Source organism: Triticum dicoccoides, chromosome 1B, assembly GCF_002162155.2.
Source record: "Triticum dicoccoides isolate Atlit2015 ecotype Zavitan chromosome 1B, WEW_v2.0, whole genome shotgun sequence".
Classification (NCBI taxonomy): Eukaryota; Viridiplantae; Streptophyta; class Magnoliopsida; order Poales; family Poaceae; genus Triticum; species Triticum dicoccoides.
Window position 1 is genome coordinate 137,884,219 of NC_041381.1, and position 9,800 is coordinate 137,894,018.

Consider the following 9,800-nt stretch of genomic DNA (forward strand, 5'->3'; position numbering starts at 1 on the left):
GAACAGTAGACAGTGGAGGGGTGCATGAACAGTAGCCCCGGGAGGGGTGGTTGAACATGAGCCCATGGAGAGGGGTGGTTGAATAGTAGCCGGTGGAGTAGCGCACGGTGGAGGCTTGATGAACAGGAACCCGTGGATGAACAGTCGCAGTTGGAGGCTGGAGGAGGTTGACGGTGGAGATGAACAGTATCCTGTTGAGTCCCGTTTTGTGGTACGCCACACCTCTCCTGATGAACAGGACCCCCGTTTCGACCGTAGCGCTCCAACACAAGTCGGTTTCGTCCATCTTGCGGTACGTCACACCCCTCCCCATCAACAGGACCCCCGTTTCAACCGTAGCGCTCCAACACAAGTCCGTTTTGTCTGTTTTGCGGTATGCCACACCCCTCCCGATCAACAGGACCCCCGTTTCGACCGTAGGAGGTCCGTTTCCTTCGTTTTACGGTACGCCACACCCCTCGCGATCAACAGGACCCCGTTCCGAACGTAGGAGGTCCGTTTTCTCCGTTCTGCGGTACGCCGGCCCTCGTTTCCATCGCATATTCCGTCCAAGCCCTCCCGATGAACACGACCACACATTTCGTTCCGACCCAGCCGGTTGGCTCCCACGCGTTCCGTTGCCTCCCGATGAACACGACGCATTCCGTTGCCTCCCCATGAACACGACGCATTCCGTTGCCTCCCCATGAACACGAGCCCTCGCCGTACGTATGCGTGAGTAGGCATTCGAGACCCCGCCTGTATGTACACATACGTGGCCGTATTTTCTTTCTTGCACCTTGGCCACTGTACGTACGTGTACATGCTACGTGCGCGCCTCTACTACGACACGTGCACGCCTCTACATCCACCAGTATATATGTACATACACGTTCACGACCCGAATGACAACGCTACGTACGCTTCGACCAGGTGGGTCCCAACTGTCAGGCACTTCCTTGCCTGCGAAGATGTAGCAGGCGGGTCCTAGCAGTCAGGGGGGTGAATCGTTTTTTTTGCCCGGACGCACTTCCTTGCATGCGAAGATGTAGCTGGTGGGTCCCAGCAGTCAGGGGGAAATGTTTTTTTTGCGACATACGGTGGCCCATCCGGTGGGTCCCCGCTGTCAGGTGGAGGAATAATTATTTTGCACATAATAAGGAGGCACTTCCTTGCTGCGGCAGTGGACCCAGCTGTCAGCCTCTCCACGTACAGTCCACATCCGATGGAAGCTGTTCCTTGACCATGTTGACCACACCACGTCGAGAGCACCAGGGCGGTGGATGACGGCGAGGCCTAGGAAGGGGACGACGCGGAGCCGGGGAAGATGCGGTAGTGGATGCCCATGCGTAGAGGAGTACGAGGGTTCACTAGTTCGCTGCGGTGTGAGGCTGCCGTCGCCGCAGAATAACAGGGGGTGTGGGTGAGTAGAGGGATGGCCTGGCCAGTGGTGGGAGTAGTAGGGGGCGGTGAGGCCTCCGCCACATCGCAGCCGGCCACGGGAGGCACGAGCACGAGGCACAACCGGCGCTGGTTTGGGCGGCTGGAGCAAGAAGACCAGAGGTTGAAGAAGCACTACGGCCGTTGGATGGACATCGTACGGTCACTGGAGCTAGAATCATGCATATTGACTAAGTTGACAAAGCCCTCCGTCCCCGTCAACTTAGTAGGCCCAAAAGTCAGCCTGCCACTATACTGGGTCCCAGCTAACAGGGGGAGTATTCTTTTTTTTGTGCGTAATAAGGAGGCACTTCCTTGCGTTCGGTAACATTTTTTTCGTGAAATACAGAGGCCCTTTCGGTGGGTCCCTGATGTCAGGGGGAGGAATCATTATTTTGCGCGTAATAAGGAGGCATTTCCTTGCGTGCGGCCATGGACCCAGCTGTCGGCCTCTCCACATACCGTCCACTTCAGATGCATGTCGGTCGTTGACCATGTTGACCAGGCCGCGCCGAGAGCACGAGGGTGGTGCACGACGGCGAGGCCTAGTAAAGGAACGACACAGAGGCAGGGAAGACTCGGCAGTTGTTTCCCACGCAGAGGGGAGTACGACTGTACGAGGGTTTACTGGTTCGTCTGCCATCACCGGAGAATATCAGCAGGTGTGGGTGAGTAGAGGGATGGCTAGGCCAGCGATGGGAGTACGGTGGGGAGGTGAGGCCTGTGCGGCAGCACAGCCGGCCGCGAGGAGGAGGGAGCAGGCAGTCCTGCTGGCACTTGTTTGAGCGGCTGGAGCAGGAAGAGCAGAGATTGAAGAAGCACGGCGGCCATTCGATGGACATCCAACAGTCACTACTTGTGCGTCAACCTTTTTTAGGAAAGCCTCAAATCTGTGGAAAACAACATACAGCCCATCTGCCATTATTTCTAATAATTTACAGCCCATTTGCTAATTCTTAATGTTTTTTTGGAGCCCATATTCTTTTTGTTAGCATTACAGCCCATATTGTGGCCACAGTTAAAAAATTATACGAAATTTTGCATATTTCGGTGCGGTCCAAACTGTTTTTAATCCTGAAATTTCGACTCACATTCAAACTGATTTTAAAAATAAATGTATATCAATATAAAATCCAAAAAATTCTCCATGCATAAAAATTATTGTAATTTAAAGTCTCGAAATGAAAAAAAGGATATTTGAAATTAATTGCCGGTTTGATGTGTTTTAAAAATGTACAACCCATTTCTCATTACTGATAGGCCATTTTATCGGCCAGCCAAATGAAGCTCTCCCCGTCTTGAAAGATTTGCATCCCAACAGGCCTGACAAAGCGACTTGGCAAATCACAAAAAAACTGGATTGTGGCCGTGGACCCAGCTGTCAGCCTCTCCACATACAGTACTCTTCCGATGGAAGTCGGTCGTTGACCACATTGGCCACGCCGCGCCGAGAGCACCAAGGCGGTGGACGACGGCGAGGCCTAGGAATAGGACGACGCGGAGCCGGGGAAGACGCGGCAGTGGATGCCCACGCGGAGAGGAGTACGAGGGTTCACTGGTTCGACTGCGGCATGAGGTTGTTGTCGCCGCAGAATAACAAGGGGTGTGGGTGAGTAGAGGGATACCCTGGGCCAACGGTGGGAGTAGTAGGGGGCGGTGAGGCCTCTGCGGCATCACAGCCGGCCACGAGAGGCAGGAGCACGCGGCACGACCGGCGCTGCTTTGGGCGGCTGGAGCAAGAAGACCAGAGGTTGAAGAGGCACTATGGCCGTTGGATGGACATCGTACGGTCACTGGATCTAGAATCATTCATATTGTCTAAGTTGACAAAGCCCTCCGTCCTCGTCAACTTAGTAGGCCCACAAGTCAGCCACGCACTATGGTGGGTCCCAGCTAGCAGCGGGTATTCATTTTTTGGTGCGTAATAAGGAGGCACTTCCTTGCGTGCGAAGATATAGCTGGTGGGTCCGACCTGTCAGCGGGGGAACGTTTTTTTCGCGAAATACAGAAACCCTTCCCACATACAGTGCACGTACAGTGTGTAATAAGGAGGAACTTTCCTTGCGTGTGACCATGGACCTCGTGGGTCCCAGCTGTCAGGATCTCCATGTATAGTCCTCTTCCGATGACTCTTGTATGTTGAGCACCCCGCGCCGAGCGCACCGAGGTGGTGGACGACGGCGAGGCCCCAGACTGGAACGACCCGGAGATGGGGAAGACGCGGCAGTGGAGTCACAGATGGAGAGGAGTGGGAAACTTGACTGGTTCGGGTGCGGGGTGGGCCTACACTCGGTAGAGAATAACAGGAGGTGCGGAGTGGAGGGATGGCCTGGCCGTCGGCGGGGTAGCGTTTCGCTGAGGAGCGCAAAACAACACCGCTGGACGCCGAAGGCTAGAGCAGGTGGTTCCGATAGTGCTTGGGGAAGAAGACGAGAGATTGAAGAAGAATGCCGGCCGTTGGATGTAAATCCAACGCCTTCTTAGGCTTCGACCTACCGGCCCACATGTCAGCCAGTCCATTTGTTTTTTTAGTCCATTTGGTGGGCTGGGTGAAACAATGATGTAGCATCTATGCAGCCCGTTTAAATCCCATTTGCATTTTTCTCGAAATCCATGGACTTGCTGGGCTGGGTGAAAATATCTTGTTGGGCTAGACGGAGAAATGTTCTAAAAACATAAACACATGATTGCACGTCAGTAAAATCTTTGCAAGCTTATGTACGCAATCACTAGGAGTTAACTTGCCAAGTTATATATAAACAATTATTATTATTATTTTGTATGAAATTTCAACTTACGAAACAAAATATCATTTTAATTTGATGAGTTAATAGTATGTGGGCTATTATTATTTTTTAGGCTAGACGTGTGACAGTTGAGTTGGTTCTAGGGGAAAGTACTGGGAGAAAACTCAGTTTACATCGAAAAAGAAAGTGGGAGAAAATTCAGAGACCTACTGTGTCCAGCTGAGGAGGGGAATATGTTGGGAGGAAGGAGATTCAAAGCACGACAGCCGAGTGAACTAGTTTTTTTATGGACAAGTGAACTAGTTTACATACATAAGCAAATAGCCACTAAAAAAAGCAATCAGGTTAATGGGTTCTTAAAAGAAATATTCCGGACAAAACAGATAATTATGACACATAGGCTAATGCATGAAACACTCATATGATAAAGGTGCTTATAAACGGATAAAGTACAACATCTAGACCTTCCTGGCACGCTTGATCATGATGCTGCGGCTGTCTGTGTACTCGTCGGTTACGGGAAGCAGACACGCCCTCATGTCCAAGATCTGCCTGTACATGTTGTAGCATGCGTATGCATCCTTGGACGCGTAGGTTATGTAGGCTAATTCAAAGGTACCTCCCATGTGTTCAGGTCGTCTTCTTTCATGTTGGCTTATCAGGGGTCGATGATGGTCTCAGCGAGGTCAACCACAAAGTCCTTCTCCTGCCCGTTGCTGATGATCTTGTATTGCTTCTGGATATTGAAAAGCTTGTTGCACTAGATGGCCGAATCGTCACGTTCTTCCTTCTCTCCACCGTAGCGAAGGTGCAGTCGGCGCTGCCGATGAAACGGGCGAATGCTCCAGAACCTGGTGCAGCCATAGGACTGAGGCGAGGCAGAGCTTCACCGAGTCCGTATCGTTGGTGTACATCACATTCAACTTGGTGCAGCCATAGGACTGAACGACGAACTCAAAGGGGAACTCCTTGCTGAAGTCCATATCCAGCAGGCTCACCCCTCGGATCGCCATTGGAGTCTCTTCGAGTGAACGAGTGTGTAGGAGGCGGCAACAGTTCGTTTTTCAGCTCTTGGGGAACCGGATTCAACAGTAAGCTGAGTGTGTACAGGCGACAACAGTTACTACCCCTCCCTCGTGCGTTGCACGCCCGGCAGAAGATGCACCCTCGGCGCATTGAAACGCCTCCATTAAGAAACCTACTCCGGCCACACATCGGTTCACGAGTGGGTCTGTATTGGTACTGTAATAACAGGAGTTAGTGGTCACTTTACTTAAATTTAATTAGCTTTAATAGAAATTTATACTTAAAACAAGCAATGCATTCGCTAGTTCTATTAGTGCCACAGGATCAACATGCACAACAATTAGAATTATTATTCTCAGGACGCACAGGATTAACACGTTTGTCGCACTTTCACAAAGATAATACTACCAAGTTTGAACTGTTTGTTATGGTTGTTGTCCTCTGCATCATCATGCCATGTTTCCGAGCTTGCAAGATTTAGAACCAACAAATAAGATCCAAATAATAAGTACAACAAAGATGCCTACACATCTCATTGATTCCCAGCTTGCGAGATTCAGAACGAACAAATAAGATCCAAATAATAAGTACAACAAAGATGCCTACACATCTCATTGATTCCCAGCTTGCAAGATTCAGAACCAACAAATAAGATTCAAATAATAAGTATAACAAAGATGCCTACACATCTCACTGATTCCCAGCTTGCAAGATTCAGAACCAACCCATTAGAGCCTATTGATAAAGTGAATATTGGGATTAAATCCATCTTGGCTAGCCATGTCATATAATCGAAGAACTTGGCGAATGCTCTTGACCATCACAACATCTATAGTTGAGTATTCCTGTTTGCACAGCATGTTTGCACAACACAAACAAGGAGACATGAGAGCTTGATTTCGCTTTAATAGCGGCCTCCTTGAACTCAACCTCCAGCTCTACTTGGATGAGGTCTTCCTGGAGTTCCATGATTCAATTCATGTGTCTTTTTCTGCAGTTCACCTGAAATGAAGCAAAGATTGCATCATTCAGCTAGCAAGAAGTACTTGCTCTTGTGAGCTGGCAGGTTCTTGTTTAGTAGTTGCACTAAAATTGAGGAACAATAAGGTTGGTTGTTCGGCTCATGTAAGGTGCACCTATAATTTTCTTATCCTTTTGTGTAGTTCCACTAAAATAAAGTGCCATTGTGGTGAGAGTGACGGCTCCATCTTGCAAAGGCTAATAAAATGTTGCACGAGATTAGCGGCAGAACTTGGCGGAGATTTTGGAAACTCCAATCACCATTTTGTGCAGTTCCACCAAAATTGAGAGATGTTGCCCACGTGACATTTTAGTTGAACTGCACAAGACACTCATTCCAAAAGAAAGTGTTTTGTGCAGTTCACCAAAAGGTCACTATAGCAACAAGGTGAAATGGATATCCCTATCTGCACAAAAAGATAGAAAATAAAAAGTTGCTGGTCGATAAGAATATATGAAACATATAAAAAAATGAAAAGAAGCATCTTAATTATGTTCATGGCAATCACGCAAGGACAGTAGAAATTTTAAAACGTCAGCAATGCTTCATGTTACCAGAAGCATTACGATCAACAATGAGATTCCTCAAATATGGGATTACTTTAATGGTGGCATTGCTTGTTTACCAGACACAGTAAATCAACAGCAGCTAAAGAGTTGGTTTAAGGGCATGGGACCGTGGGGACACCAGGACTCTCAGCAGCGTAAAGGAGCAATGTACTTATCATACTAGGGAAAATAGCAGGAGTGCCATTTGCAACACAGTTTAATTGCATCTTATCACTGGAGGCATTAGATTAACAATAACACTGGTTAGACATGTCCCTAAGGTAACAGTGTGATCGCTTCATTTTACATGCGCCCTTACATTAACAACAACAAAAGGTTGGTATAAGGACATGTGACAGTGGACGCATCAGCACAATGTACCTACAAGGAGGCATAAAGTGGTGATGCCGAGTTTGTTCATGCTATGTGAGGGCAGCAAACCTAATCTTGGAGACCTTGTACTATGTGAGGGCAGCAAATCTAATCCTGGAGACCTTTTACTATGTGAGGGCAGCAAATCTAATCCTGGAGACCTTTTACTATGTGAGGGCAGCAAATCTAATCCTGGAGACCTTTTACTATGTGAGGGCAGCAAATCTAATCCCAAGACCTTTTACTATATGAGGGCGGCAAATCTAATCCTAAGACCTTTTACTATGTGAGTGCAGCAAATCTAATCCTGGAGACCTTTTACTATGTGATGGCAACAAATCTAATCATGGACATACTCTGTTGACTTGTCCACCAGCCACCACTTTCTATCGTTTTTTCAACCAATAATAGATCTGTTCCTTATCCAGTTTGTACTGCGTTTTCCCATTATTTCCCTTTTCAACCAAGAGACCAGTTGGGTATCCGGTCTCTACTACTTTCACCATATTATTTCCTCTTTGAATCAAGTCCTAGATTCATGCTAGAACTTTCCCCCCTTTCTTTGTTGTTTGAACAAAGCCCTAGATTCAAATGCATGAAGTAGCTTTACCTCTAATAATACTCAAAAATTAGGTGGCTTTGGAAGAGCTGATGGGAGTAGAAAAAGATGCACATGCAGACACATGGGGAGCTGGGGCAGTAGAGCAAGGCCGCTTTCGAAGAAGTTATACCTGAGGGTCGCCGGGATGTCGGCGGTGGCAGGTCGGATCTACGGACAATATGGCATGGAGGAAGAAGGGTCGGAGGACCTCCCGAGCCGGCGCTGTGTTGGAGAGAACGACATGGGCAGAGGATCGGGCCCCTCCAGCAGTTGTGGGTTTGCTCCCTCGGTGGCGATGACCGCGTGAATGATGCACCTTTTAGTCCTCTACACACACCGGCCAAAGGGATCCGGCCGGATCTGTGACCAGCGGTGAGCAGAGAGAAAATGTTGCTACCGCTGTCTTGTTTATATCTGGAGAGGATGAGAGAATGAAGGGAGCAACCCTAGTAAAGCAAGCGCTCAGGCCCCTGTGTCCATATATAGTGGAGTGATTATCTTTTTTCTCTCCACAACAAGCGTTTCAATTTGTGTACGTGGCATTAAAGAAAAGAAACTCTCTATTTAAGGTGACTACTGTATGACTCCTACTTACTACTAGTAGTACTACAGTATTGTTCACTTGTGCTCCCCGCCCCTCCATTCATTGAACAACCCCATGGGTGAATAAACATATAGTAAGTACTGTATTTATATAGAACAAACAAGCTCGAACTATTTTCGCGTAATTAAAAGTTGAGGGCGGGGCTTTTCCTGGGCAGTACACGCTGCAATTTTCGGGTAGGCGGTTTCACAGAGAGGAGAGGAGGGTGAGCGAGTGGGGCTGTGCGATTTGACGGTGTGTTACTGCTGGAAAGACTTGTGATATGACCACTCACTATAGTCATGAATTACTGGCGCTCCGACCGGGGTGATGCCCCCCTTCCGTTCCACACTCTAATCTGGTGCATGACATGTCGACCTGGATGCTGGCTCTCCCACATGTAGGAGTAGTAAGAAGGAGCAAAGGATGATGCGGTATATACTAGTACTATACTACTCCGTCCATTCCTAAATATAAGTCTTTGGAGAGATTTCACTATGGACCACATACGGCGAAAAATGAGTGAATCTACACATAAAATGCATCTATATACATCCATATGTGGTCCACAATGAAATATCTATGAAGACTTATATTTAGGAACGGAGGGAGTACTACTCAGGTCGGAGGAGTGCGAACCACGGCAGCCCAGTGAACCAGCAGTGCAAACCACGGTAGCCCAGTGAACCAGCAGTAGAAAACAATATGGTTATATGGCCATAAAAAACAATGTGCTACGGTCCACACTGTAGCATGAACATTAACACTCCTCTTTGTTTGGATCCCTGAGTTAGAGCTAGTTTGGGTTGAAATAGCCTCAAATTATCGAAACAAGAGGGGTTAGTTTGAGCTAGTTTGCTCTAACCCAGCTATAAAAAACTAGCCCGGTGGAGAGGTTCTAATTGGGTTAGTTATCCTCGGGCCCACCAAAAGAGCACTAAAAAAATCTCCCCTGCCCGCACCAGATCGCTGCCCCCCCCTCTCGCACGACTCCTCTCTGTTCCCCATAGGGCCGCCCACCCAAGCGCCGCTTGCCCTCCCTCTCCTTCCGGCCTCCGCCGCCCTACTCCGGATGCCCTCTCCCTCCGGCCTTCGAAGGTCCTGCTCCCCCTTCACCAGTCATTTTTCTCCCTCTATCGTGCGCGGCGGCGGCGCATCTACCAGGGAGGTCGCGAGAGGGGTGAGTTTGTTCGTTCATTCTTTGTCTCACGGCCATATCATTGACCTTGCTTGCTCTAGCGCTAATTCTGATTTGGAAAAGTAGATCCTGATCAAACTTGGTATAGATTTGTGGTGCACGCATGGAATTGTTTGATGCTGCTTGAGGAGGTAATAAATCTTTCTAGAGGCCCAAAGATTCAGGTCACCTTTCTAGGTATTTCAATTTCAGGCTTGCATTATTTCTAGAGGCCCAAAGATTCAGTTCACCTTTCTAGGTATTTCAATTTCAGGCTTGCATTATTTCTAGAGGCCCAAAGATTCA